Below are 24,703 nucleotides of genomic sequence, written 5' to 3'. Positions count from 1 at the left end.
ATCTCTTGCCTGTACTCCCCAGCCACGGCACATTTATGTCCAAAAGAAGAAAATAACAGCTTTTCCCACAGACATTGAACAAAGTTCAAATGTCTGTTTCACTTGGTCATCTGTCTGAAACAATAGCAAAGAATCAATTAGATTAAAACAACCTAGAAAGAACACCCTTTGTACAAAGGAAAACTATTTTTAAGAGGTTTGTGGGATTGTCGGTCATTCACACTTGAGCATGAATTAATCCAATCCCACTGCTTTCATTTAACACCTAGTTTAGGAGTTGATTAGTGAGGCAATGGTTGTTTCTACTAGAGAAGAGGCCAATAAATAATAAAATAACTGATATATAGAGGATCTGGATTGGGGGTGGGGTAATGGGGGTAAAGGGTTCATAGAAGGTAGTAATAATAGGAAATAGTAGTAACATATAGAAGTATAAAAAGGAGCTGAAAGGGCAAATTCAAATTCATGTATTTCACAACTATGCCTAAAATGTAGGCTTTTTTTTTTTTTTTCCCCCTAAAAGAGGGGACAAATGCTCTTCCAGGACCCAGAAACTGGTGGTTTTGTTTTGGTTTTTTTTTTTTTTTTGAGATGGAGTTTCGCTCTTTTGCCCGTGCTAGAATGCAGTGGTGCAATCTCGGTTTCCTGCAACCTCAGCCTTCTGGTTTCAAGCGATTCTCCTGCCTCAGCCTCCCAAGTAGCTGGGATTACAGGTGCCTGCCACCAAGTCAGGCTAATTTTTGTATTTTTAGTAGAGACGGGGTTTCACCACGTTAGCCAGGCTGGTCTCAAACTCCTCACCTCATGATTCACCCGCCTCGGCCTCCCAAAGTGCTGGGATTACAGGCTTGAGCCACCATGCCCAGCCAACACTACTAGTATTAAAATATTTTTACACTCATGATCTTATGGGCCAGTGTAGGTATCATTAGAAATGAAATTGAGGGCAATGACAACTAAATCACAAACTAGTGTTTTAAAACATACTTTTTATGTGAGAGTGAACTGAGATTGGCCTATACTCTACCTTACTAAATCATTAACACCCAGCCTGGTCATGTTCTATATGAATAGCCATTTGTACCCTCTATTCTGTACTAACCGTATACCTAGCTGAACAAGTAGAAATGTCTGACTCAACAATTATTCCCTGTTACCTCCTTTCTGTATCATGGGGGGTGCCTGTATCTTTTAGTTTCACAGGTTTCACCCCAGGCAATCTCAACAGTACACCATTATCCTTTCCAACCTTTGTCTCTTTTCCAATCTACCAATAATTTAGCGTCCTATTAACTTACAGAAAACAATGATATTTCAACACTCAGTAATAAAAATACTTAGTACCTCAAATATTATCAATAATTATTTACAAAAAAAGTCCAAAAAACACATCACACACGTTCAGCCTAAAATCAATTTACTAATGTCCACCAAATATGAAAGAACATTCCAGGATTTGAAAATTTTAGACTCAGAATCAAGTGACAGGTATTGGCACTGCCACCATTCTTGTCAACTACATCACAGACTATGTAAATGATACCCTCTAAGGTTACATTATGGGGCTCTCAGTGTCCCCTCCCCCCGCAAAAAAAAGCTTTTAAAATACTTAATGGAATTTCTATCATTTACTAAAAATCTAGATGGGCAGATACCATGAAAGAAATGTACTTTATCAACGTGGCTATTCATAACAAGCAATCTGAAGGACAATCTTCATAAAAAGTAAACTGAGGCCTAGTTAATGACCCTTAGGGTCACATAGCTACTAAACAGAGAGCCGAGGTATGGTGGGGGTTGGGGACTCAGGCACACTACGGAGGCATGAGAGGAAGACAAATAAAATAAAATGGGTAAAAGTTCTTATCCCATGAGACTCCGATCAGTAGTCAGTTGGCTGAATGAACAAAATGGTCAACCTAAATATCATAAACACATATACATAATCATTGTATTTTAACCCAAAGCATACAAATATGCATTCATTCACCAATTTTGGGGGCCAAAGCCCTTCCTTTGAGTCTGGATCCCAAATAATAATAAAAAATAATAAATAAATAAATAATGTGATTAAAATTAGTACAACTAGCATGAGCAGTATTGGGAGCACAAACAAGTAAATGGTTCTTGGTAACTTTACAACTCAACTGGTAGACATACCATGATGTAAGTCTTCAGCATGCTACAGGAAATCAGACAGTGCTTCAAACAGGAATGGGCTGTCAGTTAATCTCATCAAGTCATTTAAATGGTGGTTCACTGAGAAAGCTACCACACTAGTGGAAAGCAGGATGACATGTTTCTGGTCTCTTTTAACCTGTGCTATATTACATTTTTACACCTATATACATAGCTCATCTACTGCTCACTCTAACAATCTGGCATTCTTTAAACCTATTACAAAATCCAATCCTGAATTTCTTGGTTGTAAAAGCTTAAATCTTTGTGTAGCTCTATTAAAGTTTTACCACTTCACTAAACTTATCTGTCTAGCCTATCCTACATGATCCTATCCTACCATACTGTTTCTTTACTTCCATGACTGTATTTCTTTCATTCTAAAGTGTTTTGCCAAGTCATTGATTTTGACCATTAATAGATTCAACAAGTATTTACTAAGTGCTTTCAGGCACAGGGATAGGAATTGGGAAGACAAGAATGTGTTGGGAACAGGTCCCCAAATCTGGCCATAAACAGGCCCCAAAAATGGCCATAAACAAAATCTCTGCAGCACTGTGACATGCTCTTGATGGCTATGACACCCACGCTGAAGGTTGCTGGTTTACCAGAATGAGGGCAAGGAACACTTGGCCCACCCAAAGCGGAAAACCGCTTAAGTGTTCCTGAACCAAAAACACTAGTATGAGCGATCTGTGCCTTAAGGACATGTTCCTGCTGCAGATAACTAGCCAGAGCCCATCCCTTTGTTTCTCATCCCTTTGTTTTAGTTAATCTATAATCTATAGAAACAATGCTTATCACTGGCTTGCTGTCAACAAATATGTGGGTAAAACTCTGTTCGTGGCTCTTAGCTCTGAAGGCTGTCAGCCCCCTGATTCCCGCTCCACACTCTGTATTTCTGTGTGTGTGTCTTTAATTCCTCTAGTGCTGTTGGGTTAGGGTCTCCACTGGTCTCGGCAAGGACAAGGTTCAGAGAGCTTGTAATTGAATAATAGAAATATTAAGCAATCATCAAAATGTGTAATTACAAACTATGAACATTCCAGGGAGAAAAAGAATAGGTCACTATGGAGTTTTAACATAGGCCTACATAGTAAGTTGTCTTGACATTGTTGTCTAATATTAGAGTTCTAGCCAGGCGTGGTGGCTCATGCCTCTAATCCCAGCACTTTGAGAGGTGAAGGCAGGAGGATCACCTGAGGTCAGCAGTTCAAGACCAGCCGGGCCAACATGGTAAAACCCTATCTCTACTAAATATACAAAAATGTAGTCAGCTGTGGTGGTGTGCACCCATAGTTCCAGCTACTCAGGAGGCTGAGGCACAAGAATTGCTTGAACCCAAGAGGCGGAAGTCGCAGTGAGCCTAGACCGTGCCACTGCACTCCAGCCTGGGTGACAGAGTGAGACTTCATCTCAAAAAATAAAAATAATATTAGAGTTCTCCTATTTCAACAAAGAAAATGTGACTTCTTCTCTGATTCAATTTCTTAAATCCATGAAAAAATAAGCCTTGTTTTGCTTAAAACCCAGGCAGTTTTGATTATTTCCATCCATTTTTTGAACTGTTCCATTTAATTTCTGATACTGGTAATTTATGTTTTCTCTCTATCTGTTACACTCAGGCTTCCAGAATCTGTGTGACAACACAAGGGTAACAAATATCCCAGAGTTCTATATCAGATATAAAATCTAAAGATACACTCAATTCATTAAAGTTTTCTTCAGCCTAATCAGATGTTATTAACATTTCTTAATAATAATACAGTGGTAGTCATTCCATAAACATTTATTTACCTCAATTTGTCTAAAATACCCTTCTTTTCCCTGTATTGTTTCATGAAAAGTCTACCTATCCTATAAAAACTATTCAAAAGCTATGGCCTCAGGTCTTCCCTCATTCTCCTAGTGATTAAGGAACTATTTCCTCCTCTGAAATCCTATAGCAATTATTATATCCCTCTCTTTTGCTTTTAACTTTTTATTTTGAAATTATTAGAAATGCAAAGGAATCTTCAAAGATGGATCCCATGTACCATTCATTAATTTCTCCATTAGTTACGTCTTATGTAACTACACTATTATATTAAATCCAAACAACTGATCTTCATATAAAGTATACTTCTACATCATTTTAAGGTCACATGTGCAGGTTCCTGTAACTATCACTGCCATCAAGATACAGAACTATTTCATCACACAGAATTCTGTCCTGCTACCCCATGACAGTCACACCAACTCCTATCCCTCGGGATATTTCTAATCCCTGACAACCACTAATCTGCTATCTACCTTTATAGCTGGTCATCTTGGTAACGTTATACAAGTGGAAACATACAGTAACATGACCATTTGAGATTGGCATTTTTTACTCGGCATTATGTATGCCTTTGAGATCCAACCAAGCTTTTGTGTGTATCAATAGTTATTCCTTTTTCTTGCTGAATATTAAGTATTCCATGGTACAGATGTCCTGTAGTTTGTTTTTTAATTTCAGGGTTTATTTATTTATTTTTAAGAGATGGGGTATCTCTCTGTTGCCCAGACTGGAGTGCTGTGGTGTAATCATAGTTCACTGCAGCCTCTAACTCCTGGGCTCAATCGATCATCCCGCCTTAGCCTCCCAAGTAGCTGGGACTACCAGTACGTCACCACACCTGGCTAATAAAAAAAAAAAAAAATTTTTTTTTTAGAGACAAGTTCTCACTATGTTGCTCAGGCTGGTCTTGAACGAGCCATCATCCCACTTCTGTCTCCCAAGTAGCTGGGATTACAGGCATGAGGCGCCACGCTCAACAATACCCCACTGTTTGCTCGGCATTTACTTATTGAGGGACTTTTTGGCTGTTTCTAAGTTTTAGGCTATTAAAATAAACCTGCTATAAACATTCGTACATAGGATGTACAGAGGATGACAAGTCCACACTGAGGGAAAATATTTACAAAGCACATTTCTGATACAGGACTCTTACATATAATATGTAAAGCACATCTGTATACATATTTTTATGTGAACATAATTTTTTATTTCTCTGCAATAATTGCACAGAATTGAGACTGCTAGTGCATAGGGTGTATGTATTAGGCCACCCTTGCATTGCTATAAAGAATGCTTGAGGGTGGGTAATGTATAAGAAAAGAGGTTTAATTGGCTCAGGTTCTGCAGGCTGTATAGGAAGCAGAGTAGCATCTGCTTTTGAGGAGACCTCAGGAGGCTTACAATCACGGTAGAAGGTGAAGGCAGGAGCAGGCATGCCATATGGCAAAAGCAGGAGCAAGAGAGACAGAGATTGGGGAGGGGGGTTGCCACACACTTTAAAATGACCAGATCCCGTGAGAACTCACTATCAAGAAGACCGCACTAAGCTATGAGGGATCCACCCCCATAATCCAAACACTTCCCACCAGGCCCCACCTCCAACACTGGAGATTACAATTTGACACGAGTGCTGGGCGGGGACAAATATTCAAACTCTATGTGTATTAGGTTTAGGGATTTTGTTATTGTTGTTTGGAGACAGGGTCTCACTTTTGTTACCCAGGCTGGACTTTCAGTGGTGTAATCACAGCTTACTACAGCCTCAACCTCCCAAGCTCAAGCAATCCTCCCACCTCAGCCTCCCAGGTAGCTGGGATCATAGGTGCACACCACAATGCCTGGCTTATTTTTATTTTTGTAGAGACAGGGTCTCCCTGTGTTGCCCAGGATGGTCTGGGTCTCCTGGGCTCAAGTCATCCTCCCACCTCAGACTTCCTAAGTATTGGGATTACAGGCAGGAACTACCATGCCTGAACTGTTTCATTTTTTAAGAAATTGTCAGATATTTTTCAGAATACCTATACCACTTTACCACATTACCACAGACAATGTAAGAGAGATCTGCTTCTCCAAATCTACTAGCATTTGGTATTGTCACTATTTTTTATTTTAGCTGTTCCAGTAGGTGTGCAGTGACAGCTTATGGTGATCTTAATTTGCATTTCCCTAGTGGCTAGTAATACTGAACACCCTTTTATGTGCTTATTTGCCATCCATACAGTCTCTTCAGTGACATGTCTATTTCTTTCTTTTGAAGTTTTCTTTTTTTTTTCCTGAGATGGAGTCTCACTCTGTTGCCCAGGCTGGAGTGCAGTGGCGCAATCTCGGCTCACTGCAACCTCCGCCTCCAGGGTTCAAGCAATTCTCTGCCTCAGCCTCCCAAGTAGCTGGGATTACAGGTGCGTGCCACCATGCTCAGCTAATATTTTGTATTTTTAGTAGAGACGAGGTTTCACCATCTTGGCCAGGCTGGTCTTGAACTCCTGACCTTGTGATCTGCCTGCCTCGGCCTCCCAAAGTGCTGGGATTACAGGAGTTCTAAAAAAATCCAAAAATTTCATTTTCTAATGAATTGTTTCCTTAGGGTTGAATTTTGAAAGTTCTTTATATATTGTAGACAGGAGTCCCTTATCAGATATGTTCTTTGCAAATATTTTCTCCCACTGTGGACCACGTCTTTTCATCCTCTTAACAGAGGTTTGCACATAGCAAAATTATTTTAATTTTGATGAGCCAATTTATCAATTTTTTTATGGACTGTTAGGTTTGGTGCCATGTTTAAAAACTGTTCACCAAATCCTGCATCCTGAAGATTTTTTTTTTTTTTTTTTTTAATGTGAGGTTTAGGTTGAGTTCCTGTTTCGTTTTCTTCTTCAGTCATTTGTCAAAAAGACTATCCTTACACCATTGAATTGCTTTTGTACCTTAGTCACAAATAAGTTGGCTATATGTCTCTGGGTCAATTTCTGGGTTCGATACTCCGTTCCGTTGATCTGTGTTAATCCCTCCACCAATACTCTCAGGCTTCATTCTTGTGGCTATATAATACATCTTGAAATTGGGGTAACTGACTCTTATTCTTCTTCAAAATTTTTTCGGCTATTTCAATTCCTTTGTATTTCCATATTAATTTTAGAATAATCTTGTTCATGTCTAGAAAAAAAGTATGTGAGAATTTTGACAGAAATTGCATTAAACCTGTATATAAATTTGGGGAGAACTGATCTTTCCTATGTTACGCCTTCTAATCCCTGAATATAGTATATCTCTCTCTTACTCTGTATCTTCCTTGATTTTTCTCATCAGCATTTTGTGGTTCTCAGCATACAAATCCTGTATATATTTTGTTGGATTTACAACCGAGTATACAGTCATACTTTGTTTAACAATGGGGCTATGTTCTAAGAAATATGTCATTTGGTGGTTTCATCATTGTGTGAACATACTTACAAAAAACTAGATGGTATAGCCTACTATATGCCCAGGCTATACGGCATAGCCTATAGTTCCTAGGCTACAAATCTATACAGCATGTTAGTGTGAATACTGTAGGCAATTGCAACACAATGGTACTTGTATTTCTAACAAGTATTTCTAAAATGGTATTTGAATATCTAAACATACATAAACATAGAAAAGATACAGTAAAAATACAGTATAAAAGATTAAAAATGGTATACCTGTATAGGGCACTTACCATGAATGGGACTTGCAGGACCAGAAATTGCTGTGGGTGAGCCAGTGAGGGGGTTGTGAGTGAATGTGAATGAAGGCCTAAGACATTACTGTACCCTAGTGTCAATAGAGAAAGCCTTTACACTTAGGCTACACTCAATTTATAAAAATAAATTTTTCTTTCTTGAATAATAAATTAACCTTAGCTCACTGTAACTTATTTACTTTGTAAACTTTTCATTAAAAAAAATACTTGACTTTTAGCCAGGTGTGGTGGCTCATACCTGTAATCCCAGCACTTTAGGGAAGCTGAGGCGGGTAGATTACTTGAAGTCAGGAGTTCGAGACCCACCTGGCCAACAACAAACTAGGTGAAACCTCGTTTCTACTAAAAATACAAAAATTAGTTGGGCGTGGTGGCACACGCTTGTAATTCCACTATTTGGGATGCTGAGGCAGGATAATCACTTAACCCGGGAGGTGGAGGTTGCAGTGAGCTGAGATTATGCCACTGTACTCCAGACTGGGCGATAGAGCAAGACTCTATCTCCAAAAAAAAATAAAAAAATAAAAAAAAATTGGCCGGGCGCAGTGGCTCACACCTGTAATCCCAGCATTTTGGGAGGCCAAGGTGGGCAGATCATGAGGTCAGGACTGACCAAAATGGTGAAACCTCGTCTCCACTAAAAAAAAAACAAAAACAAAAACAAAAAGCAAAAATACAAAAATTAGCTGGGGGTGGTGGCGCATGCCTGTAATCCCAGTTACTCAGGAGGCTGAGGCAGGAGAATGGCTTGAACCCAGCAGACGGAGGTTGCAGTGAGCCGAGATCGTACCAGTCTGGGCGACAGAGTGAGACTCCGTCTCAAAAAAAAAAAAAGAAAAAAACCACACACAAACAAGAAAAAAATTAGCCAGGCTTGGTGTGCAGGGTAACTGCCTGAACCAAGGAGGTGGAGGTTGCAGTGAGCCAAGATTGCGCCACTGCACTCCAGCCTAGGCAACACAGCAAGACTCTGTCTCCATAAATAAATAAATAAATAAATAAATAATTTTTGTAATAACCCATAGTAGCTTAAAATACAAAGATGTTATATAGTTGCACAAAAATATTTTCTTTCTTTACATCCTTTCTGTGAGCTTTTTCTATTTAAAATATTTTTTTGTTAAAAACTAAGACTCAAACTAAACTAGGCCTACACAGGGCCAGAATCAAGACGTCACCAAACGACAGGAATTTTTCAGTTCCATTATAAACTATGGTAGTCATTCTTTTAGGGTAGGTCTGCTGGAGGTAAATTTTCTTTCTTTTCCTTCACCTAACAATGTCTTGATTTCGCCCTTCATTCCTGAAGGATATTTTGCTAGATATAGATTTGGGGGAGTTTGAGCTCTCTCTCTACCTGAAAAATACTATGCCTTAGCCTCATGGCCTCCATGGTTTCTGCTAAGAAATCCACTATCCCTGGAATTGTTTTTCCCATAGGTAAGATGTCATTTCTCTCTGTTTTCAAGATTTTTCCTTTGTCTCCAGTTTATGTAAGTTTTATTAAAAATGTGTCTTGGAGATTTTTTTTTTTTTTTTTTTTTTGGTGAAAATTTTCTGCTTTAAATTTGCTCAGTTTCTTAAATCCATATGGGTATATGTCTTCTACCAAATTTGGGGAGTTTTCAGTTAGTGTACTGAAAGTACTTTTCAGCCCCACCCTCTTTCTCCTCTCCTCCCAGTACTCAGATGAATGTTAGAACTTTTGTTGTAGATCTTTTTGCTTTAGTCCTAAAAGTCCCTAAGGGTCCATTGATTATTTGTTCTCTTTTCTCTTTCTTGTTCAGATTGGGTAATTTCTATTGTTCCATCTTCCAGTTCACTCTGTCTCCTCCATTCTGTTGTGAGACTACACAGTGAGTTTTAATCCAGATATTGTAGCTGTCTGTTCAAAAATTTCTATTTAGTTTTTCTTTATATTTTCTATTTACTGAGGCCTATTTCTTTACTCAGACTTCACATTTTTTTTCATTTGTTTCAAGTATGTCCGTAATTACTCATTGAAGCATTTTTATGACAGCTGCTTTAAAATCCTTGTCAGATAATCCTAACATCTCTGTCATCGTGGTAATTATGTCTATTGATTAGGCATTTTATATTAAACATTTTTATGTACATGGACATTTCTGCTTGGTAAACTATTCCTTTATCACTTCCACATTATCTTCCTTTATCTACCTCCCTCCCGTTTTTGGCCTCAGAATTTACTGTATAACAGCTCTTTTGTTTTTATCCTATTTGACTGGCATAGCTCCATAGATTCATTAATCATTTTTTCTGTGTCATTTGGTTTTAGGTGTGTCACTTATGAAAAGAAATAGATAGGATTTTCATTTCATTTTTTTAAAATCCAATCTGAGTAGAGGTTTGTTTAACCCATTTACTAATTTTTTTGTGATTACTGATATATTTGGCCTTTTCCCATCATATCATTTTATAGTTTTTATTTACTTTAGCTGTTCTTTGTTGTGGATCTCCCTTCCCCTTCTTTCCTGGTTTTTAATATCAAATGTAATTTCTTCATTCCTCTTTCTTCCCCTCTCTAACAGTTTAGGAGTTAAATATTCTTTTTATATTTGCTATTTATATTTTGCTAACAAATTCTAAAGTTAATCAATATCCCTAGACCATTCTAGTAAGAAAAAATCTGCACATAAATCATCTTCACACATATAGTAACTCCCGGAGTTTTTTGGAATTCATCTTATTTTCTGGCATTATTTGTTCATAAATAATGTTCTATGAAAAGAATTTAGAGCTGAGGCAAATGAGACCAGAATTGACTTAAAAACATTAAAAAGTCCTTATTGTTCTTCATAAATGATGGAATGTTTTCATATAATGAAAGCAATTCATTTTAAACTGATTATATGCCTTGAAATTAAAAATAATCAATGTTCAGAGCATCTCTAGTTAGCCAGCTAATTATCTTTAACACCTTAAATGTAACAGCTCCTAAGAGTAAGATTAAGATAATATAAAATGCCTAATTAAACTTAATTTAAAAAAAATCTCAAAGAATTTCCATCAACATGGAACTAATAGGGTTCCAAATTAAAAATAAATAAGCATAGAGGAAGCAAATTAACCAAAGGGTGGTGTAGTAGAAGCGAATTTGTCCAATTTAATATTTGTCATTTAAAAAATGAACTTTTTTTCATAATTCAGTCCAAAAGTCATTAGATGGGGCTGAGCAAGGCAGGCATCCACTTAGGAAATTGAGCAGGGAGCAGCAACGAGGAGAATGGTTATATGGAGAGAGAAACTGTAGTAAGTATTTTAAGGATAATGAGAGTTAAGTGTACCACTGTTGGGGAAAGGAACTAAAACCTTAAACAGAGAAAACACTACAATCAACTCTATAATACTAAATTGGAATTAGAGGTTTTGGTATAAAGTCAATGGTTTTCAAAATATATAAATGCAGAAAGAAACACAGCTTTCAGTAAAATACACACACATATACATATATTCTATTCTCTAGTTCTGTCCATTGGAGTGCCTGGGGGCAATAATACCCCTACAGCAATAAGCATACTTGGCACCCACATCTTGATTTCTAAACACTACTTTCTACCATTAATAAAACAGGGATTCTCAAAAGAAACAAAAACAAAAACAACGACAAAAAAACTATTAGTGGAAGTACTTTTAAAAACTATGGGAATATGTGAAAAAGATACAAGACCAGTTTGAAGGGATTCCCATTAGCCAAATTTTAGACAATCTGGACAAGAAAAAAAATGAGTGAATTATAACTATTACTTAAAGGAATTCAGGAGTCCATACAGATATAAATAAATATAGAGAAGAGAAAGCTTTTCCTTATAGTAGAATGCCAAATAATGTAGAACAATATAATTAGGAAATCAATATTTGAAAACCATCACAGTAATTAGTTCAGTTAAAAAATAACAAAAGGCCAGGTATGGTGGTTCACGCCTGTAATCCCAGCACTCCTGGAGGCCTAGGCAGACAGATTACTTGAGTGCAGGAGTTTGAGATCAGCCTGAACAACAGAGTGAGATCCTGTCTCTACAAAAAATGTACAAGTCAGCCAGGTGTGGTGGCATGCACCTGTAGTCTCAGCTGCTCAAGAAGCTGAGGTGGGAGTATCTCTTAAGCTCAGGAGTTTGAAGCTTCAGTGAGCTATGATTATGCCACTGTACTCCAGCTTGGGTGACAGAGTGAGATCTGGGAGGAAGGAAGGGATAGAGAGAGGGAGGCAGGGAGGGAGGGAGGGAGAACCACTATTAAATCTAGTAAATGAAAACTTGGTGATGAAAATTTACAGTTTCCCCATAAAATAATTATTAATTATAAAGAGAAGCACAACTTTACAGAAGACTGACAAACATCACCTTAAGTGATCAAAGGTAACGCAATCAGTCAAAAAACAGGCCAGGTGCGGTGGCTCAGGCCAGTAATCCCAGCACTTTGGGAGGTCGAGGCAGGCGGATCACCTGAGGTTGGGAGTTCGAGACCAGCATCACCAATATAGTGAAACCCCATTTCTATTAAAAATAGAAAAATTAGCCGGGCATGGTGGTGTGCACCTGTAGTTCCAGCTACTCGGAAGGCTGAGACAGGAGAATTGCTTGAACCTGGGTGGCAGAGGCTGCAGTGAGCCGAGATCACGTCACTGCACTCCAGCCTGGATGACAGAGAAAGACTCTGTCCAAAAAAAAAAAAAAAAAAACAAATAAAAATTTTGCACCACCTGAAAGAATGCAGTAAGAATACAGCATCACTCTGTGACCCTCCTGCCAAACATGCATGGCATGACTTGAATCTAATCATGCGGAACCATCAGGTAAACCCAAATTCAAAAACACTCCACAAAATGTATTCTTCTAAAGTGCCATGACCCTAGAAATCAAAAAGACTTACGGAACTATTCCAGATTGAACAACAGTAAAGAGATATGATAACTAAATCCAATGCGCAGTCTTGGATTGGATTGTTTTGGTGTAAGGGACATTTTGGGGACAAGTGGCAAAATGTGAACAGGGTCTACAGATTAGTCAATAGTAATCTATCAGTGTTAATTTCCTGAGTTTTATGTTTGTATTGTTGCTATGAAGAAGAATGTCCTTATTTGCAGGAACAGTAAAGTATTTGGGGGTGACAGAGCATCAAGTCAGTAACTTACTCTCAAAAGGTTGCAGGGATGAGTTATTTTGCACTGTTCTTTCATTTTTTCTGTACTTCTGAAATTATTTTGAAATTTAAAAAAACAGCAAAGAAAGAAAAAGGTAGCAGATGAACAAATCACTATACGGTTTTTTTTTTTTTTTTTTTTTTTTGGGTTATCCTAGTGTAGCTTTGACCTCTCCAACACTCAGAAATCCCTAATCACAAGATGTGTATTAACACTGGTAAAACCACAATTTTTACATAAATACGAAATGTACAGATATTCCACTGTCAGATTGCTCTTGCAACAACTTAAACAGTATTCTGATGGACATTTCAAGATATTGTAGAGGAGTCCACATTTTAAAGGTCTAATTTTATTAATGGAAGTTCAGACTTAAAAGCCAGATCTAAGCACTGGGTTTTGAATAACTTTACATAGTTGGTGTCATCACTTATTACTTGAAGAAAAGGTTTGAAAACCATTACAACCCAAAATTCTATTAATATTTTAGAAACTTGGTTAATTTAAAATAAAATCTCCCCAGACATAATATTAGAAAATGAAATTTAAATGTGGTATTATAAATATATTGTCATGTTCTTTTAAAACTATCATTTTAGTGGCACTACAATGTGCTATGTCGAACTTTCCTACTTACGAGACACTATTTAAGAGAGGCAAGGACTTATATTGTTATGGATTGACGTTCCAATTGAACGTCCCAAAAGACGTTCAAGTCTACACTTTTTGTACCTGTAAATACGACTTTAGTGAGAAATAGGCCTTTGCAAATGTTAAGATCTGGTCAGTAGGATTGGCCCTAATCCAGTATGACTACTGTCCTTATATAAAGGGGAAATTTGAACAGAGACAGACATAGAACAAACGAAGACAAGAGAGGGATGGAACAGATTCTGCTTCACAACCCTCAGAAAGAACCAAACCTACTAATACCTTATTCTGGACTTCTAGCCTCCAGAACTGAGAGACAATACATTTCTGTTGTTTGTAGTACCCTGTTATGGCATTCCTAAAAAACTAATCTAACATCTGAACCTTAATTTTCTCATTTGAAAAATGAGAATAATTATGCTGTCTCCCAAGGTTATCCTTAAAATTAAGATAATATGTTTTGAAAGTAATCAGGAATTAGAAAAATAATGGTATTATATCTTGATAAATATTTAATAAATATAACTGTCAAACATTTTCTCCTAGTACAAGAAAAAAATTTAAGTGATGCTTTTGAGTATTTCCATGCTTTTTACCTGACTTTCAATCCACAGGCCAGAAAATCATCTTTACTGTACACAGTTAAGAATAAAGCCTTAATAGTGTTAGGACTATCTCAACACATCTGAAGTACTAGTGGTTTTCTTTTTCTTCTTTTTTCCTCATGTTTTAATCCTCAAATAACATTTTTTAAGAAGTATAAATGTTGTCTTCTGAAAACTTAAAAAAGAAGCACCTCTGGCCAGGTGAACACTATACAGCAATCCCAGGCAGTTATGATTCAGAGACTGGAAACAATCAACTGTATCTGGTGCTGCCAAAAGCAGATGAAGAAAGAATGTGGAGGGTTAACAAGTTGACCGTTCAAACAAAAAAGGAGGGAATAATTCCATGCACAACGCTTTTCTTCTTTTTGCCCTACTTCCTATACTTCTACACTTCTATGTATACTAAAAATAAAAGAATACATGTGAGCAGGTCTAGCATACGCCCAACAGAGTAGGAATTTCAGGAACTGTTTAGTTGCTCCAGCCCTGCTCCACCCTTCTGCCCTTCTACTCACAGGATGAGTGGTAGAAGTGTTCTTAGGGTAATCAATTTTGTAATCTTTTCATAATGACAGATAATCTCAATAAATTTCACATCATCTTTATAAGCTTTAGGTGAAAGAGTTTTACTAAAAAGTAGTATCAAAGTACTATCTGTCAATGCTTCTCACCTTGTATAAAGCCCTAAATATGACTGCCCAAAACAGAAAGGCACTAGGCAATCAAATGCACCTTATTTCTCATTTTGAATAGCATAGGTTAAAATGCATGTAAGTAAAAATTATTTGCTATAAGATCTCCACACCTTACCAGGAATAAATTGTTACATGACATAAGCTATTAAAAGAGATATTTTAAATATCACATTCAGCCGGGTGCAGCGGCGCATGCCTGTAATCCCTGCACTTTGAGAGGCCAAGGCGGACAGACTGCCTGAGCTCAGGAGTTTGAGACCAGCCTGGGCAACATGGCACAAACCCGTCTCTATAAAACAAACAAACAAAAAAATTAGCTGGGCGTGGTGGTGTATGCCTGTAATACCAGCTACTCAGGAGGCTGAGGCGGGAGGATCACATGAGCCTGGGAGGCGGAGGCTGCAGTGAGTGGAGATCTCACCACTGCACTCCAGCCTGGGCAACAGAGAGAGATGCCGTTTAAAAATATATATATAGCCTACATTCTCTGTGTCCCCACCCTCTTTGGGCCAGGCAGGTGGCGGTAGTAACTTAATGAAAGATTCCTGAGGAAAGGTGAACTTCAGGGAATGAGGACAGGTTTTAAAGCAAAGATTTTCCTGGTTTTGGCAAACTCAGACATTCTGGCTATTTTACTAAGAATAAATTTTCTCCATACTTTTCATCATTACAGTTTCATTCATGATAATAAACCTTTATTTACCCCTAGGCCCATCAGATGTGAAATGCTATATTAATTTCTGAATGATACTCTTCTATAACATCAATTGTTTTTCATTAAAGGTGTCAGCTAATTTTGGAAAGTGTTTTTAAAATGTCTTGCAAAAATAAATTATTGCTTATCAACCATAAAAAGTGAAAACATGAGATGAATGTTCAGCCATACAAAATATTCCTTTGGACTTGTCCAAATTCGTTTACTTGAACTTCAACATAGTTTATGATATACAAATATTTCATAACATTTTTAAAGGGGGATAAGATTCATATCTTTGAATTACATTATAAAAATTGTATGATTTCCTTTGTTAAAATCATTACAGAGGAATATATGGTTTCTCAACACTACCTCACCTCTCTCTAAAATGTTGAGATTTTTGTATAGGTCAATTAAGAGAGGAAATGATTCCATAATCAGTGTTAGTTAACATGAGATGGGTTGAATTTGTGATCACACAAATTTTAATTTAAAAAATAAGCAGGCTAAACAGTTTAGTAACGTGCTTTGAAATAACACAGAACTAGGTTTAAACTCCAGTTCTAGCATATTGAGCTATATGACTGCCCTTCTGAGCCTCAGTTTTCTCATGTGTAAAACGGACAGTAGTTCTTCGTAGGCTTAAATAAAATAATACATATGAAAGTTTTAAAGGCACATACCAGTTAATTAATGGTTGTTAATATTGTTAATAGTAACACTGTAAGCTATATCAAAAGAAAAATCCATGTGAAACATCACTATGGTTTGTTTGTTCTCTTAGGCATGTAAAATTATACTTAAAGTACTTAAAAACAAAAATATGAAAAAGGCACTAGACTAGGAGTCAGATGTAGATTCTGAACTGGAGTCTATCTCAGTTCTACACTAGTGAGCTGAACTTCTTTCGCAAGTTACTTCTTTAATCTTCACGTAGGTAATTTGTAAAATGGTAAAATGTAGATTATATATTCTCCTTACTACATTAATTTTATAAAACTATTATTTACAAAGTGCTTCTATTAAACTACCACACAGGAATTAATGCTAATGATATATTGTCACAGAATAAAGATGATATGAAAAATCTGTTTATATACCCTATTTCCATTGATTTCACAACTTTTTCAAAAGAGACCAGTGTCTAAGAACTAGGGCCAATCCTAAACTATTTTCCATTGCTGGCTGGGTCACAGGCATCCCAAGCATCACTCCTTCATATCAATAAGTATCAAACAAATTTCAGAGTGAAAAATAAAAAAATAAATATTTGATAAGTCATTTTAATAGTCATTCCACAAAATTAAAGGCAATCATCATAACACCTGGATTTATCAGATGCTACTAAATTAATAGCTTTATTTAGCAGAAAATATTTACCAGGTATAGAAAGACTGCATTCTTTCTTTGAACTGATTCACTGAAAACTGAGAGTAGTTTGGTAATTAAAAAGGCAGGAAAGCTCTTCTTACTTTTCCAGTCTATGAACACAAAAAGAGAAAAAGGCAAAACTGAGTAAGCTGTATAAAATAACCTAACACTTAAAGAGAGAACAATTACACACAGTGGGGGACACTGGACTATCCATCAGGGCACATTTACATTAGCTGCCTTAGGCAGGCACCTTTCGTGCCTATTTCCTCACCTGCAAAACAGAAATAACTAGTACCTGCCCTTACCAAAGGAACATGGAGATAAATCAGAAAGTTCTTTGAACATGTGTCGTATGGTGCTATTCTTTCATGAAGCTGGATAAAACAGCCTACTCAGGTTTTTTTTAAGGGTGCACTTCACTAACACACACACAAAAAAACCTGATCTCCAAATTTGACATTAACCTCCCCTTAATATACAAGTATCTACTGGCTTTATATATATACATAGATAGATGATATAGATAGCAATAGATCCATACAGGTTGCTATGGATGTAAAGTATTCTGAAAAAAGATATAAGATTATATTTTGTATTTAGAAAATGGGAAAGACCAATACTTGGTGTACACAGGTGTGAAAATTCACTATCACTCGTTGACCATCCCCCTCTTTGTCATGAGGCCTCAGAATCCTGATCGACAGAATTCAAACAACCTAAATCAATAAAGAAGAAATGGTACACACTATGACTCTTATTTACCATATACTTGTACTATTATGGCTATTTTTGATTTAACATAATTAGTATAACTGGTATAAGTCAGTGTAACTGAGTAGTATAACTAACTAATGAAAACTATGTAAATTTTATTTTATTTTTATTTATTTATTTTTTTTGAGACGGAGTCTTGCTCTGCCGCCCAGGCTGGAGTGCAGTGGCCGGCTCTCAGCTCACTGCAAGCTCCGCCTCCCGGGTTCACGCCATTCTCCTGTCTCAGCCTCCCGAGTAGCTGGGACTACAGGCGCCCGCCTCATCGCCCGGCTAGTTTTTTGTATTTTTTAGTAGAGACGGGGTTTCACCGTATTAGCCAGGATGGTCTCGATCTCCTGACCTCATGATCCGCCCGTCTTGGCCTCCCAAAGTGCTGTAAATTTTATATATCCATACTCAGTGCTCATATAACCGGCCCACATAACTTTTTTCTATACATTCAGTGATGTTCCTATTTCATGAATCTGAACTAACAGCTGAGATGCAATGGTACAAACAAAATCAAATGCAGTTCAAAGTGCCTTCTTAAAAAGGAGTTGTTGGCCAGGCATGGTGGCTCACGCCTGTAATCCCAGCACTTTGGGAGGCCAAGGCAGGCGGATCACATGGTCAGGAGATCGAGACCATCCTAGCCAACATGGTGAAACCCCGTCTCCACTAAAGACACAAAAATTGGCCAGGCGTGGTGGTGCGTGCCTGTAATCCCAGCTACTCAGGAGGCTAAGGCAGAAGAATCGCTTGAAGCAGGATGTCAGAGCAGAGACTGCACAGTGAGCAGAGATCGCGCCACTGCACTCCAATCTGGTGACAGAGTGAGACTCTGTCTCAAACAAAAAGAAAAAAAATTAGCTAGGTGTGGTGGCGGCGTGTGCCTGTAATCCCAGCTACTCAGGAGGCTGAGGCAGGAGAATCGCTTGAACCCAGGAGGCGGAGTTTGCAGTAAGCCGAGATCATGCCACTGCCCTTCAGTCTGCCTGGGTGACAGAGCAAGACTGTCCCAGGGGTGGGGGTGGGGGTGGAGTTGGGGGTGGGGGGAAGGAGTTGTTTTTGTGAGTGAAGGGGAGCATAGTGGCTCATATTACTTAAAATCAGAGATCAACATAAAATTCTACCATAGCTAACAGTGGTCAAATCCTTATTAAGACATATTACATAATACAAATGAAAAGAAATTAAATTCTTTCCTCTTAAAAAATTTTGATCTGCCGATACTTTAAGTTCTTTGAGAATGAAAAAAAAATTTAAATTACAAGAAGAAATACCTAAAACAAAAAGCACACAAAACCAAAGAATACCATAAGGAATAGCAAAAAATTGAGAGAAATGAATACACAAAACAAATTTTTAACACGTCCACCAATCCCTCCCAACCAGGAACTGTAAGGAATAAGAAAAACCTACCCACCCTTCCAATATGATGGTTACAAACTAACAAGCTCTTTCTTGCTGTCCACTGGCACATCTTGAGATCTTTTATTCTTTTGAAATGTTCCCTAACTTAAACTGGATGCAAATAAACCAGGTGTGGTCCTCACAACAGTAATCCTGCTAGTCCCTACTGAGTTTCCATAGCAACATGCACAGCTGGCAATGGCAAAGAGGTTGTACTGGCTTCAGATTGGTTTTAGAAGTTTCAATACTCATTTGGTGAAATAATAATTGTTATCTCAGTTAAGAACAATTTTTTAAAAACTATCTTTGCTTGAAATGTTAAACAAAATAAAGCAAGGTATTTTCTGCTAGTACAAAAGTGGCTTTCAGCCCAACAGCAATAACTAATGTGTCTGTGAAAAGTTACAAAATGCCAATCACCAAGTGATAACCATTCTCAGACTAAAGAAATACAAAATTTTAAGTGAATATTCCCTGTGGGTCACCTAATGTAATAAGTAACATTAAGAGAGAGAGAGAACCAATATAAAGTCTAATCTAAACAGTAGAAAATACTATGCATCTTTTCCTTAAATAAATTTAATATTACAGTTCCTTGGTTTCATTAAAATTGTTAAGAGTTTTTATGGCCGGGCACGGTGGGTCACACCTGTAATCTCAGCACTTTGGGAGGCCAAGGCAGGCAGACCACCTGAGGTCAGGAGTTCGAGACCAGCCTGGCCAACATGGTGAAACCCCGCCTCTACTAAAACACAATAATTAGCAGGGCGTGGTGGCATGCACCTGTAATCCCAGCTACTCAGGAGGCTGAGGTAGGAGAACTGCCTGAACCAGGGAGTTGGAGGTTGCAGTGAGCCGAGATCAGCCACTGCACTCCAGCCTGGGCAACAGAGCTAGACTCCATCTCCAAAAAAATAAAAAATAAAAACCAGGGGCTGGGCGGGGTGGTTCATGCCTGTAATCCCAGCACTTTGGGAGGCCGAGGTGGACGGATCATGAGGTCGAGATCGAGACAATCCTGGCCAACATGATGAAACCTTGTCTCCATTAAAAATACAAAAATTAGGTGGGCATGGTGGCGTGCACCTGTAGTCCCTGCTACTTGGGAGGCCGAGGCAGGAGAATAGCTTGAACTCGGGAGGTGGAGGTTGCAGTAGGCTGAGATCACGCCACCGCACTCTGGCCTGGCGACAGAGCAAGACTACATCTCAAAAAAATAAAAAGAAATAAAAAATAAGAGTTTTCACAATGGCAATTCTTTTGTAAATTTTTATTTTTTATTTTAGATTCAGAGGGTACATGTGCAGGTTTGCTACCTTGATATATTGCTTGATACTGAGGTTTTGGCTTCTATTGAACCGATAACCCAAACAGTGAATACAGTACCTGATCTGTAATTTTTTAACCCTTGCTCCCTTTCCTCCTGACCCTTTTGGAGTCCCCAGTGTCTGTTGTTCCCATCTTTATATCCATGTGGTACCTACCCCATGTTTAGCTCCCACTTACAAGTGAGAAAATGTGGTATTTTGGTTTCTGTTTCTGCGATAACTCACTTAGGGTAATAGCCTCCAGCTGTATCTATGTTGCTGCAAAGCACATGGTTTTGTTCTTTTTTATGGTTGTGTAGTATTCCACAGTATCTGTGTACCACACTTTCTTTATTCATCATTAATGGGCACCTTGGTTGATACCATGGCTTTGCTATTGTGAACAGTGCACAGTAGCTATTCTTAAAGGGCAGTGCCCAAAAAAGTATCATCGGCATCACCTGGAAACTGATTAGAAATGCACTTTTTTGGCCCCTACCCCACACCTACTAAATCAGTACCTCTGGAGGTGGGGGGCCCAATAATCCGGGTTTTAAGAAACCCCTAGAAGACTCTGAACCACTGACTTACAGTGTCAAACTTCAGAGGAGACAAATATGAAACAGAAAATGCAATGCTTTATCCTACTCTTTGGAACTAGGTGAGGAACAGTAGCAAAATAAAATGCAAAAAAAACTCTGGTCTCCTGAATTGAGTCTGTTGGCTAATATCTCACTGTCTAAAAGATATGCAGAGATAAACAGTAGGTCAGTGTGTCTATCATTCCTACCCATGTAAAGCACCAAGGGAAAATCAACTGTTTGTTTACAATCACTCAAGGGTCCATGCACATAGAACATTCAATCCACTACCATTCATAATGTATTACTAATCACAATCAATCTCCAATCACTGATGTCTTCTCACACAGGGCAGCAAACCTAACCATTTTTCCTTTTAAGAGAAAATTTTTTTCAATATATTAAATATGTAAAGACGAGTATGAAGGTTGAGTCATAAATTTTAACAACACTTACTACTTGTAAGATTTTTTTTTAAAAAACATACAAGGATATAGTTCTTCCTTAGTATCTAACCATACTGCCTTCATATACTACAAGATACACCTTTCATTTTATCCTTTAACCTCAGTATATCCAATCACAACTCCTTCCATATTTCTTGTCTTTCCATAATTCTTTTTTTTTTTTTTTTGAGATGGCGTTTTGCTCTTGTTGCCCAGGCTGGAGTGCAATGGCAGGATCTTGGCTCACTGCAACCTCCGCCTCCCGGGTTCAAGTGATTCTCCTGCCTCAGCCTCCCGAGAAGCTGGGATTACAAGCACCCACCACCATGCCCGGCTAATTTTGTATTTTTAGTAGAGACAGGGTTTCTCCATGTAGGTCAGGCCAGTCTCAAACTCCCGACCTCAGGTGATCTGCCCGCCTCGGCTTCCCAAAGGGCTGGGAGTACAGGCATGAGCCACTACATCCAGCCTTCTTTCCATAATTCTAATGGGCAGCACTTCAAAGAAACTGCTAAGCTAGTGACATTAAAGTGACCACAGACACACAGATTTAATGAAGAAAAGCCACTGGGTAAATCAAACATGCCATATGCTATTAAAATTGATGAATTCAAGCAAATTTGAATGGTTTCTTGAAGCTGATAATTAAAAATAAATTACTAAATGCCATCAGTATTACACCCCCCAAAAATGGACTTTTAAAGTTATATTTTGAATGAATCTCAAGACCAGCCACAATTCAAAAAAACAAAATACAAACCACCCCAGGAAATTCAAAGGGAAGAGTTTGTTTACTTATTCCCAGTAATAAGTACTTAATTTTTTATTTTGTAATCTATTTTATGATAAGAAATATGATTCCAGCACTTTGGGAGGCCGAGACGGGCGGATCACGAGGTCAGGAGATCGAGACCATCCTGGCTAACACGGTGAAACCCCGTCTCTACTAAAAAAAAATACAAAAAACTAGCCGGGCGAGGTGGCGGGTGCCTGTAATCCCAGCTACTCGGGAGACTGAGGCAGGAGAATGGCGTAAATCCGGGAGGCGGAGCTTGCAGTGAGCTGAGATCCGGCCACTGCACTCCAGCCTGGGCGACAGAGCGAGACTCCGTCTCAAAAAAAAAAAAAAAAAGAAATATGATGAAATTTACTCAAAGGTCAGATTCTTGACTTTACATACAGGGCAGGAAACAGAAAAAAATTTACATTTAACTTGTTTTCTTCTGCTTGCTATTATTTTAAATTAGAAAATGCTTGTATCATAGATACATTTTTACTTAAATATTCAAGGAACATTTTTGGTTAAAGAATAAATTCAAGTCTCTATTTCTAACTTTAATGTGTTTCCAGCATTTACGCTAGTCTTTTGGAAAAAGAAGTGCAAAAGAAAAAAAGTCCTGGATTCATCATCATTGTCTTATTCCGTATCAAAGGAGCAATATGGAATAAAACAGGAAATGGATTCACAGGCTCGTCGTTCTTGCTCTATTTGTTTGTTTTTGTTGTTGTTGGTTTTTTTTTGAGATGGAGTTTCGCTCTTGTTGCCCAGGCTGGAGTGCAATGGTGCAATCTCGGCTCATTGCAACCTCTGCCTCCCAGGTTCAAGCAATTCTCCTGCCTCAGCCTCCCAAGTAGCTGGGATTCCAGGCTTGTGCCACCACGTCAAGATAATTTGGTATTTTTTTTAGTAGAGATGGGGTTTCACCACATTGGTCAGGCTAGTCTCGAACTCCTGACCTCAAGTGATCCACCCATCTTGGCCTCCCAAAGTGTTGGGATTACAGGCATGAGCCACCACGCCTGGCCTCTTGCTCTACTGGTTAAACATTAGTGTTCCTTAGGGTCCATCCTCAGCCTACTTCTCATTACACCAGTGATTGCCAAAATATTTTCTTCCTGCCACTAGTGGGATAGAGCTGATTCAAAATTGTTGCTTCTGTTGGTTGGGATATTTGACTAAGGGCTTACATAGTAGTAGTACATGGCAGTTGCCATTCCAACTCTCTCTAGCTGAATAAGAGCAAAGACAAGGAAAAGCCCTGAATGATTAATCCCATCCCCCCAGCTAATGGCTTGCTCAGAAGTGAACTGTACTTCAAATTTTCACTCAATTCTGGCTGGTGAAATTAAGGACAGAGCTCCTGAACCTTTCTGATATAGTCTTACTTTTAGTAGAGAATACTGAGACTACTCTCTTTTCTCTGGACATTATTAACAAGGAAGCATATTTCCCTGGCTGCTGCTGGCAGTTATTTTGCAACCTTGAGGGTAAAGCAAAACAGAGAAGATCAGAGTCCAAACACAGTACTGTCCTATTGTCCTTGAAGCTTCTGGTTTCTCAATCACATTAGTCACACAAACTCCTTTGCATTTCAGCCAGTTCCAATTGCCTGAAGCTGAAAGCAAAGTACCAATAACAAATACATTAAATTATTAAGAGTTATTAATTTGGTGTTCATAAGTTAAAATTAGAGTTACCACAGTTTACTAAGGATTATTTTAGTATTCCGAGAAGACGTGGCTGCCACATACTCTGCCAAAACTCTGCAAAACTCCTGTTGTATATGCACATTACGAACAAGTTGGAATTTCCAAAATTTGATCTGGTTATTAGTGCAAAATCAATATTAAATTATGGTTTTTAATTTCAACCATTCTTTCCTGTCTTGCACATCAACTTAGTTACCTTAGTTATATAACCATATTTGCACCACCATTTCTAGCCTATAATTTTTAAAAAAGCAGTCTTCACATACAGCATATAAACATATATAGCATATTTGCACTATTTCCAGCCTATACTTTTTAAAAATCAGCCTTCATGATACAAGTTTTTAAAGTGCAAACAGTCCCCGTATTTCACACTACAGTGCTTTGCATATAATTGGAAATATGCTGGATGGTTACAGGCATGATCCCACTTTTACATATACCTATGGACATATATATGAATACAGGAAAAAGGACTTGTAGTTTCACACTAAATGGTTAATATTTACCATATACATTTCTATTTCTTGTTTCAATCTTTTTAATGGACACCAAGTTTTTATAAATTTATTTTTATTAAAATAATTTTAGCTGAATTCTTTACTTTCCTAATATATTTGGTTAGGTCCTCAGAATCCCACCAAACATTTTTCCTTTATTTACCCAAATCTGTGTAAATAATGGAGTGTAATGCTGTGCAGTTTTTATTATTCTATTACAAAGAACCTCTCAAAAGAAGTTTTTCTGCTTCAGATAACAAAGAGCTAAGATGAACCAGAGTCCTAAAAATAGGTCCAACAAAGAAAATG

The 24,703-nt window shown here is 37.9% G+C and overlaps 1 protein-coding gene across 4 annotated transcripts in view; it reads right to left on the bottom strand.

The window, feature by feature from the left end:
- The window catches only part of POU2F1 (POU class 2 homeobox 1), a 204,459-nt gene that overhangs the window by 100,853 nt on the left and 78,903 nt on the right, over window positions 1-24,703 (bottom strand). The window contains exon 1 of one of the 4 annotated variants that reach the window (XM_030936356.1): window positions 16,911-17,011. The exons of the other annotated variants lie outside the window; for them this stretch is intronic. The gene's annotated coding sequence lies outside the window, so the exon portion shown is untranslated. Of the gene's footprint in view, window positions 1-16,910; window positions 17,012-24,703 lie in introns of those variants that run through there. 4 annotated transcript variants of the gene reach the window in all.

This window comes from Rhinopithecus roxellana, chromosome 8, assembly GCF_007565055.1.
Source record: "Rhinopithecus roxellana isolate Shanxi Qingling chromosome 8, ASM756505v1, whole genome shotgun sequence".
NCBI classification, from domain to species: Eukaryota; Metazoa; Chordata; class Mammalia; order Primates; family Cercopithecidae; genus Rhinopithecus; species Rhinopithecus roxellana.
The sequence above is the reverse complement of the archived record's forward strand: the minus strand, read 5'-3'. Positions and strand labels throughout refer to the sequence as shown.